The sequence below is a fragment of the Dipteris shenzhenensis genome, chromosome 30 (assembly GCF_047967505.1).
Source record: "Dipteris shenzhenensis isolate YYH24624 ecotype China chromosome 30, Dip_SZ_1.0, whole genome shotgun sequence".
NCBI classification, from domain to species: Eukaryota; Viridiplantae; Streptophyta; class Polypodiopsida; order Gleicheniales; family Dipteridaceae; genus Dipteris; species Dipteris shenzhenensis.
This window is the reverse complement of record NC_141625.1, coordinates 24038916-24050333: the sequence shown is the minus strand read 5'-3', so window position 1 is coordinate 24050333 and position 11418 is coordinate 24038916. Positions and strand designations below refer to the sequence as shown.

The 11418-nt window shown below is 38.9% G+C and overlaps 1 pseudogene across 1 annotated transcript; it reads left to right on the top strand.

Annotated features, from left to right (window-relative positions):
* Positions 1 to 255: 255 nt before the first annotated feature.
* On the top strand, positions 256 to 1949 carry LOC147881868 (ABC transporter I family member 17 pseudogene; annotated as a pseudogene). The gene is made up of 3 exons (XR_015543956.1): positions 256 to 396; positions 492 to 795; positions 901 to 1949. The product of XR_015543956.1 is annotated as an ABC transporter I family member 17 pseudogene (transcript).
* Positions 1950 to 11418: the final 9469 nt, after the last annotated feature.

Here is an 11418-nt window from a genome sequence, read left to right as displayed (position 1 = left end):
ATTTTGTCACCCCCCCCATGCTCTTCTCATACGAGAGCTTACAGATGGAGAGGTGACCGTTCCAACACCCCCCAAACCCCCCCTCGATAGAACGTACCTCCTGAAAGCCCTTAACCCAAGGCCCTTTCATATCTGGGGGATCCAACGATGAAGATGTGGCCACGTTGATAAATTTTAAAAATGTAAAAAAGTCGCTATGTTTTTAGGATCATTTTACTGTTCTTCTTCTTCTTCTTTTTTTTTCTGGCTATGGCTATGGCGATCGCGAGCTCCAGCTGCTCGCACACCCTCTTCTCCTCTCTACCCTTGCGCTTTTCCCCTCCATCTCCATCCTTCCCATCACTTACCCCTTCTCCTTTTCAACGTCTCGCGCACCGTCCCTTCATCGTTTCCTCTGTAAGTACCTCTCGAATATTGTTGCCTCCTGCTCCTTTCCGGCATTCTCCCTCTCCTCTCCTTGACTCATTTCTCTCGAAATCGATGTAATTCAGAGCAGTCCTCCGCCGGGGGACCACGAACCCCACGTGAAAATCCGAGTTGACAACCTTGCGAAGAAAGCTCCGAATGGGGATACCATACTAGAGAACGTAAGTTTCCAAGTCAAAGCCGGAGAAGTACACGGGCTCATTGGTCCGTCTGGAAGCGGGAAGTCCACTGTGTTGAGGGCCATCAACAGGATGTGGGAACCTCCCCAATCTTCAATCTTTGTCGATGGGCAGGATGTGACTTCCTTAGATGTGATCAGCTTGCGCAGGAGAGTTGGAATGGTCTTCCAAACCGCATACTTGTTCGATGGTGACTCTCCTTTCTGTTCTCTCTTTATCGATACGCATGTAATCGCAATATGCTTCACTGCCTAGAGGATCCGATCGCAATTTCTGCATTTTTGCATGCATGCAGGATCCATTGCCGATAATGTCAGGTATGGGCCGTCCCTTCAAGGAAAACACCTTACCCCAGACGAAGTTCAACGTCTGTTGCTGAAAGGAGGGTTTTCGGATATTGAATCGAATTTCTTAGATAAGCCTGTTAATGAACTCTCAGGAGGTGAAGCTCAGCGTGTAGCGCTTGCACGGGCCCTAGCCAACGAACCTGAGGTCTTGTTACTAGATGAGCCCACGAGCAGTCTTGATCCCATGTCCACTAGGATAGTGGAAGACACTGTCTTGCAATTGAAAAAACAGCATTTGACGGTGATCATTGTCTCTCATAACTTGGAGCAAATTGGTCGACTTATAGACAGAGCCTCCGTGTTATACCAAGGTACACTGCTTGAAACAGGATCCTTCTCTCAGCTGCGAAACAGTCAACATGGTGTTCTGACAGATTTTTTTGCTGGGACAAGCCCATGAGGTAGTCAGGACAGTCGCTTTTGTTAAATTCTTGCGATCGATTTTAACCCTATTGGCTTTGGAAAGTGTTTCGTCCAGCAAATGCGAACAAATATAGCCAGATGCCCACTAGGATTGATAGGGTGCAGTCCCCTGTTCAATGGGCAGTGAAATCAGGGCTCTGCTCAACTGCAACTATCAATAATTACAGTTCTGTTATACTAAGAATGCCTGAAAACAGTCTTTAGCAGACCAGTGGAGCAGAGAGACGGAAGGGAAGAATTGTGTAAGAGCTCGAGGATCTGTATCGCTTGCCATCAAAGGAAAACCATTATACATGGGATCATCTTGACAATCCGAGATCTGCTAATCTACACGTGGGCTGTGCTGCAGTAGCGCCAAGGTTATACCAGTCCGCTTGTGCTTTCTTTGATAAAGGCCTTTGATCATTAACGGTAGCAGAGAATCGAGGCCTTCTTGTCGAGGAGGACTGAATCGACCAAGAAGAACGCAGACAAAAGACTTTGAAATATATGGATTTCAGCTGTTGAAAGAGTGCCTTTGCACGTAGCATTGTTTGTTCCAAATGCTTTCTTCGATCAGCTTCAATGTATTAATTGCACATAGTGCAGGCTTGTTTGCTGTCGGTTCTGTTTTTTTCTGAGGTTTTGAGGAGGTTCGAGACAGTCAGTGCCTTCTGGTTGAGCTATGGATGCAATTGCTTCCCCTTCACCTCTGGATTGCTTCAATCCTTTCTGCTTCCCAATTTCTTCTTTCAATATTCTCGTCCTGGTGTTTGTCTTTTGTCTTTTACGTCTCCCTTTATCTCCTTGCCACCTCCCCTTGCCCCATATTAATGCTGTACCTTCTCAAAATGGTCCAAGGCATTTGCTTAGCCCTGTGCACTGAGAAGCCATAGAAGTACAGAAGCACCCAGCACCGTCACCAGAGTAAGGTCAAATGGCCTGCTAATCAGGTCAAGCAGGGTGAGCAAGCTAGTGCACTTGACAGCTGGTCAACTAGTTAGCATGTCAGAAGATGGAGCATTATCCGTCTCCTTTGCCTTCAGCTCCATCCTTTAGACGTAGGATCTAGTAGTCTAGGAACCAGCGTTATGTGCAAGTAGCAAGTCAGAGCTTTTCCAGGGCACAGGTGTCATAAGTGTAGGCCAGATACGTGGACAGAAAGCTGGAATTTGCACTGGTGGTGGCTTTATTGTTTAGAGAGTGAGGCATTGATAAACAGACCATGCATTACTTGCGATGTGCACAAAGATCTTGTTCTGCACTTAGGGGGCACTAACTACATTACATAGCAACTTATCCATGGGGACCTATATGTGTTAATGCCTTGTTCCATACATTCCCTATTTGTTATTTCCCTGGCATGCTCTAGTGCTGTGTATGTGTACCTCCTGCTGCAAGTGCATACCTATGATGCCACAGCTTTTCCCCTATGATGACCTGACATGAGGGCGGCCCACAGGAATAATGAGGTTACACAATGAGCAGCTTGTTGCCAAGTCTAAGGCCACAAGTCAGACAAGTTTAGGTAGTGAATGCGCTTAGTTCATATTAATTGGCTCATTTATGAGTTTCATGTTAGCCTGTTTTCGAGTTTTGTATCTAGGTAGTCTCTATGCTTTATGAAAATATGTTGCAGTCCTATTATGGTAGACATGAAAATGTGGATGCCATAAATTTTGGAAACCCAGTGCTGCTGCCATGTCCTTTCTTGAATGCCTCTTGCTAGAGGAGATGTCAAATTAATTTCCAATTACAAAATCTTATAACCTAATGATTGTGGCTAAGAACACGCCTCAATTCTAACTTGATTCAAACCCCTTGGCAAGAAGAAGGATTGGTTCACACTCACCTACCATGCCATTGTGTACCTCTTAGCATGAGAGGAGGGAAGTTAGATAAATATATGAGAGAAACAAAACGGCAAGCCTTCTACAGGAGATTTCCTTTCACAAAAGGATCTTAAATTTAAACATGTGAAGAGACTATACCATTCTTTAGAAAAAGTTATACATGAGACTATTTTTATGGTTAAGGTTGAGCATGAGGTCTAGCCTTGGGATGGTCTAACATAGTATCCAAGCTTAATCAGTCAATGGAATGTGAGTTGATGCTTAACGATCAGATGACAATTGTTTGTCTTGGTCGTAGTCTTAGTGTTGATACTATGCACTTGCCATGGTTGATACATTGTAGTGCTTTGCTTGGGAAGACTATGAATGAGCACTTCACGACAAATAACTATGGGATGTGGCAACCTGTGGTTGATGTTGGCAATTGACAACCACCTACTTGTTGAGGTGACATAAGTTGAACTTGTACCTTGAGAGTAGGAGAGTTTGGTGGCAGTTGATGTACCTACTGATGGTTTGACATGCTATGATTGTAGCAATCATGTCCTCCCTATTAAGACCCTCCTCTCATCTTAGGTGGCCCTTTTTAGGACTTGAGGAGGTATTTACGGCCACGGGGCAAAGGTGTGGGACCCTCTATAGACCCATCATTGCACCCTAAACTACCACTTGGCAATCTAACATACATCACCTCTTTGTGCTTGTTCCATCTTTATCACCCTAATCCTCCCATCTACTTCCCTTAATTCCTACACAAGTAGTGAACTACACTCTCATTCTAACCTTGAATTCTCCACTTGTCCCAACACCCACAACCTTACCATTAGATGAGAAAACATTGAGTATAGAACTTGGACATCCCTTGCTACCCCTCTCCATCTTGGGATACAACAATTGTGCAAGGCTCACAATACTATACCTTGGAGAAGGTTGATGATTGTGTAGGGTTTGCAATACTATACCTTGGATTAAAACATTTTTCAATTTGAATGCGATGCTTGTTTGGCATTTTAACGAGGATCATCAAAAAGTGAGCGAGCCAAAAAAAGTGAGCGATACAAAACAATAAAAGTTTTATAAGTCCTATTTTAGTAGTAAGAAAATATAATTTATTCAAAATCCCATACGTTTCCTTAGTTCTAGAAGGTTAAATACACATATAACTTTAAAGCCAGTAACACTAATTTTACATCATCCATAATTGAGGTGGTCTGTTTCATTGCCAAGTCGTCATTAGTATCAAAGACAAACCCTACTCCAATCAAGTTCTCTCTTTCCATCATAGTAATCTTCCACACAAGTGGAGTGTTTCCAAGGACTCCTTGAATGGATTAGTCCATATTCCATGCATATCTAAATGCTTAGCTTCTTTAACTCTATTCACTCTTGGAACAAACCCATGGTTCTTGTTGCTGCAAAAACATCCCTCCCCAATGATTCCCTCTTACATCCCACTAATCCAACCAATGCAACAAATTAACCATAAATTCATATTTTGGTGCATGAAATTATTCTAGATGGTGCAAATAGGGATGATAATCATCTAAATCGTGCCTTGCCATTTGATTAGGATATGTAGCATGACCCCGTTTAGACTTGTAAATCAAAAGAACAGGGATGTGAAAAACCATCTTTTGGGCCAAAACAGGGAGCGCATAATTTTGGTTCAAAACAACAAAATTTTGACAACTTGCACAGATACAGGGATGTGAAAATGCCATCTTTTGGGCCAAAACAAGGAGCGTGTTACGCGCTCCAAAACAGCGCTCCCTGTTTTGGCCCAAAAGATGGTATTTTCACATCCTTGTATCTTTGCAAGTTATCAAAATTTGGTTGTTTTGGACCAAAACACAAGTTTGTAACATCCCTGCATCTTTTGATTGTCAAAGACAAATGGAATACTGTTACATATCAAATCAAATGAGAAGGCATGATTTATATAAATATCATGCCTTTTTGCACCATCTTAAAAAATTGTGTGCATCAGAATATTAATTTTATGAATTGTTGGCTAATTTGTTGCATCAAATTACCTTTTAATTGCATTCGAATGGTCACTTTTCATAACCCCTTAAAGCATGTGCAAGCAAGCATATTACCCCCACTTTGCATTTTACATTTTCTCATGTAATTGGTAAACCCATGTACATGCTTACAATTTCAATCTTAAAATAAACCTACATATATAATTTGCTATTTTATAAATATCCTCATGCACATAGATGGGATGTAAGTCTCCCAATTAACAAGATACCCCTCAGTGCACTAAAGTGCTATGTCACATGTTTATGCATGGCCCCCTAGGTAATTGCCAAACCCAAATGGTGTCACATTAAAATAGTCCATAACTTTGGACTACTCCACTTCAAGAAATGTGACGAGAATGTGACACATAACCCCCCTTTTGAATACTTTCTATTTCAAGCTATTATTTTATGGGGCACTTAGATTCTTTCTTTGCTTTCTTGATTTTCCTACCGCTTCAACAAATTATCGTTGGCTTTTTTGGGCTCGCTCGCTCTACTGCCTCCATTTTAACCATAGGATCAAAGAGATATGCAACATCCACATAGGGCTATAGCATATCCCACTCATGGTTTTTTCCCAAATCTAAGTGCATCCATCTTTTGTTGATTTGTTTTGTGATCAAGAAGCTTAAGTGCTGTCCATTTCTTTATAGCTAATTCTTCCTTATCATATGCACACTGTATAGAAAAATGAGTGTCATCTTTGTTATTTTCATGCTTTAACTTCTAGAAGTTAATGCTTCTTTTTCACAATAGTGAAAGCTCAATGATTATCTATTATGCCAACGTACTGGGCACCATGGGAAATGAAGTCAAGCAAAATAGGTCCCCCCAATTGAAAAGAATTCAAAAATATTTTAGTTAATGGAAAGGAAGGATGGGATGGGTGCATCCATTAAGATCAATCTTGAAATCTATTCAGTCTCTACACTAGAGCACATAGGTATGATGGTATCCATATACAAAATTCACAAAATTGATGTATTCTCTCCGCCACATTCTCAAGAAAACTCTTCTCTTCTATTACAAATATGTTGTATGCTATATAGCCTAGTATGCCTCTCGCCTTTCCTAAACATAGCCTTGTAAGCTATGTAGCCTATTATGCCTCTTGCCTTTCCCAAAAATAGCCTTGTAATAGATCTTGTACACTCCTTTGCTCAATGGCAAGCAATCAGAGAGGTTGTTCACATGTGTCCACTAGGATGATCACAAAGCACAAGGTGTACAACTTCCATTTACATATCTCACAAGTCCTCCATTGTCATGTTGTGCTTGCTATTGTATTCCTTGTATAACTTTTTGTAATACATTACATGTGACAATAGAAGTCCAGGGATTCCTATGCTAAGTATGCTCTCTACTTGAGTGGGTAGCCACTCGAGCAACTTCTCCTAACTAGAATCACTTATATACCACCAATTGTATGCAGCATGTTCCTTGGCCATTTCCTTAACATACTTACAATAGGAGCCCCCTTGACTTGGTTCTTACCATAGTCTTGCATTCTCCTATTGTACTTGGAGGGATCTAGGTAATATGAATGCACTATCTCATGGAAGTTGTCCATTACCTCCCATAGTGTTTGATTTTGCACAAGCCACCACTCAAGATCAAGTATCAAACCTCTACTATATAGATAAGTATGCACCTTTTGCCAATGTTTTCTCAAATAATAATGCAATATCTAGTTGCATTGAATGGTGCCTTTCATGCTATCATGGCAAGCCAAACTTTTTCACTATTCCCATTGTATCATGTAAGCTTTTCCCAAAGTAGGAACCTTAGCATCAAAAGGTCTAGTGCAAACATGATCCAAAATTTTCATCTTTCACTGCTTAAAACATTGTGCTTGTAATCATAGCCTTCATATCCCTTGCTTTATTCCTCTTTTTCTCTAATGAAAGGGCCCTTTCCCAAGCTAGGTAATATTGTGAGAGAACTGATTCTATCATAGTGCATCATACTCTATGACTAATTCAATGGTATATACTTGTGCAAAAGCTTTTGGTACTATATATTTTAAGACTTACTTGGATTTTTGTCTATAAATACTAAGAACTCTCTAATGCATCATTATGGACATTGCTATCGATTTTGCATTGTCTATTATTATCTTATACCAAGTTGGGTATGACTAATCTTCCAACTTCCAACACAAGGTCTAATCCGTATGCATTTTGCATCCACCAAATGAAAGATGCTTATACTTTGTCTTCAGATACCAGTGCATTTGTAATTATTTGCATTTTCCATGATGAGTTGAGTGAATGTTTACATTCACCAATAGATTATCAATTGTATTGTAGGACTTAAGAAGGCTTCTAGAACCTAGTAGACACAACCATTGGATTGATGTGATGGCGATGAGACATATTCATCCATCCATTAGATAAAATCATACATCCAACTAAATGAAAATCATCAATGAGGGATTTCTTCAAGTGCTTCTTCATATGCTCATATGTCATCCTTACATTCTACATGCAACAATGTGGTGTGCATGGCATAATAGGAGTGTGTCACAAATTTTCACCTTATCTCTTGACTAATTGCAGTACTTTATGCCATGCAAAGTTGCAAGCAAGACTCAAACCCAATCCAAAAATATATATTATATTATTACATTAGCTTGGAGGATTCTATGTTAATTGCTTTTATAGCTCCAAGTAGTACAATAAATTTTTTTGGGATGCTCAGTACTTACACCTCTGCTTTGCCATGTGATAGGGACTCTATAATTACTATTTTTTATGAATGCTCTACCATGTCATGTCAATGCTTAATTGACTGGGTTGGATGGAATTTTTGTTGCAATCGATCTACAAGCCTTTTGCATTGGATCCTACATGCTTGGTTATCTAACTTTTGTTATCACTCAAAAAATGACCTCACACCACATCCATTTGCTGGATTTTTACAAGATAGGCTCACATATTTGGTTTACAAAATCCAACTCATGGACAAGTGGATTGTTGGTTTTTCCCTTTTACCATTGTCAATTGTGAGGTTGACTCAACCATGGTTTTAATACCTACCGCAACACATACTCCTTTCGTATAAAAGATTCAAGAAAATTAGTATTTTTGCAAAAGAGGGAGCTCCTTAGATTCACCCAAATCCTAATGTAGCCAAGACTAATGTCATACCATCTAGAGTTTGTAATCCATACAGATGAGATTGGGAAACCTAGACCTAAAATATACCTAGATTGGTAAACCTAGAGTTAAAATACACCCCTTAAAATCTACTATATTTCTCAATATTTCTTAGGTCCCCATGCATAAGAAGAAAAAGAGCTCACACCTAAAGAAATCATGTTCAAAATTGAGTGCCAATGCACATCTAGTATAAGAACTCGTAATCTCAAGGAAAAGGAAAATCTACACACTTTCTAAATAGTATTCCCTTCTTTAGAATTGAGTGCGAATTCACATCTAGTGTGACAGCGCAAGAAAAGGAAAATCTATTAACTCTCTAAAGAGTCTTCGCTTCCTTAGCATTGAGTGCCAATTCAAATCCAGTATGGCAAATCACAATCCCAAGAAAAAGGACATGCTCTTTTTAAAAGTTGATTAACTTATACATTAAAAAACTATGCAATATACCATTGATAAGTATAGACTCTTTAAATAGTATTCCCTCCCTCATAATTGAGTGACAATGCAAATCTAGTATAAAAATTCACATCCCAATAAAAAGGACATGCTCGTTTACTTGTCTTGTTAGAATCTAATTTATACATAGAAGCCTTGATTCAATAAGCATATACCAATGGTATATTTATAGTACTAATAATTTGGTTCATATTAATGATAAAAATAGTATACCAATGATACAAATAGTATACCATTAATAAAATAGCATTACTAATGGATAAACAATCTTGGTGATTGCTCCTAGGTCACCATGATTTTCAATGTGATCATGGGTTTTTCTCATATGATTAATTTGCATGATCATGTGATCATGAGAACATGTTAACTCATGATATTAACATGCAAAACCCTAGTTGAGGGTAGAATGAAAAATAGTGATTGAGAGTGGTCTGTAGGGTTAGAATATGCTATCACATGTTCATAGTGATGATAAAGGAGCACGAATTCTAAGAGTGAGAGTGCACCAAAACACAAGAGAGGAGTGAATATGCTATTCAAAAACTATGGGTATTTTATGCATCTCTCCCAAAATTCATTTTGGAAAAGGCAAAACTCAAAGCAAAGATCAAGATAAGAAATTATTGAATCATCTCCATGTGGAAATAGAGTGCATAAGTTATCATTCTATCTATAGACTTAGACCCTCTCTCTCTCTCTCTCTCTCTCTCTCTCTCTCTCTCTCTCTCTCTCTCTCTCTCTCTCTCTCTTTCTAACCTCGAAATAAACATGGTATTGAAACCCAAGGGTAACCACATGCTTGGTGTTTAATTCTAAGGGCTAGATATATAATGGAGTCTAGTTAGAGGGTTCTTATCCTTTTTCTATCGATCCCACAATGGGTCTCAATAAGCATAAATTCTAGAACATGATTTTGCAAGTATGTCCAAAACTTGTCTAGGAGTGTTTTGGCTATGCCTATCCTATCAAATATATCGACTATGCCTTAGGCTATAGTATTTACAAGTAGAACTCTATTGTTACTCAATAGACACATCTAGTTTTGATGGTTGTGCTTCCCATTCCATTTGACTTATAGATCATCTGGTATAGTTATGATTAACAACTCCTCCAACAAAATTTAGTTACTCAAACTTGATTATCAAGTAAATTTAAAGTTGAAATATTGTATATGTATTCTTTCTAGCATTGAAGTGTATAAGTTCTACCAACTATTATCATTGGACCTTTGGAATATGGATGATTGTGAAGCAAATTATTGGTCGAGATGTGTTGAGAGTAGACTTTTAGAATTCCCTTCTTGCTCATTTGTTCTATATGAGTTTGCCTCTTGTTGGGATTTTCTTTTGTTACATGTCAAGACTAAGTGTTACTTCTCTTATTTCTTTTGATCTTTATTACTTGTTTCCAATGACATTTATTTCATTAATTATTCCATTTGACTTTTGATGTTCTTATTTCTTTGTGGGCAACCCAAATTTTTATGTAGACTCTATCATGATTTGAATTATTGGACTTGTATATGTTGTGTATTCCCTTGTATTACAAATGATGGCAAATCTCCCTTATTATTATACCAATGATTTGGGTGATGGATTAATTATTCAATATTCCATAGACCTAAATGGGTCTAACTTCAGGGATCTCCTACTTCATTAATGATCTTAACCTAGTGATGAGAGTTTTTGCAAGGATTTTTTCACTTTAGGTACACATTTTCTATCAAAGCCCCAGAATTTTGTATTTAACATTGTCCACAATAAAAAGTCCCATAGGTTATACTCAAAATCATGTTGGATCTTTAAAAGAAAGAACTATATTCTTGACATTATGGAAATTTTAGAATTAAAAATGGCCTGATAAGGAGTGGATTAGGAAAATGGATTAAGGACTAACAACACCTAATAAGGATCCCATCCTCCCATGTGACTCCAAAAAGTATGTCTCTCTAGGTTTTGGTGGTCCCAAACTATGCCTCAAATTTCCACCTCCCTCTGCCACTTGGAGGGGCCCCCACTTGCCCCTCTTTATGCATCCAAGCGGTCCTCATCCCCAAAAAGTGTCACGCACACTGAAATTTTCGAAAAGTGCCCAAATTGTTCTTAAACCCTTCCAAATCTTTCCCAAACCATTCCTATGCACCCAAATCACTTTCCAACCCCTAAAACTATCTTGTGACTACCTTTTCCCCCAAAAAAAATAGGAAACTTTTCCAAGTGTGCCAAAAATGGCCCGAAAGCCTTCCAAACCTTTCCGCAAACCATTCCCATGTATCCAAATCACTTCCCAACCCTTAAATTATTCTTCTTCTCCTAGTTGATGCTTGTTGCCATCTTCTTCTCCTAGTTGGGCTCCTATTGATGATGCCATTTCTTATGCTTGTTGAGGCCTGTTTGAGGATAAAACCTTTCTTGTTCCTGGCACTAGCAACTGGTTAACGTAGGTTGGAGGACGAACTGGATCCCTAAGGATTTTCTAGGTCATGTTGGAGAGAGTGTCATCATCTTTGGAGATTTTGGAGGATGGCAAGTAGCAACACCTTGTTGAGAGCCTGGCATATACCTTTT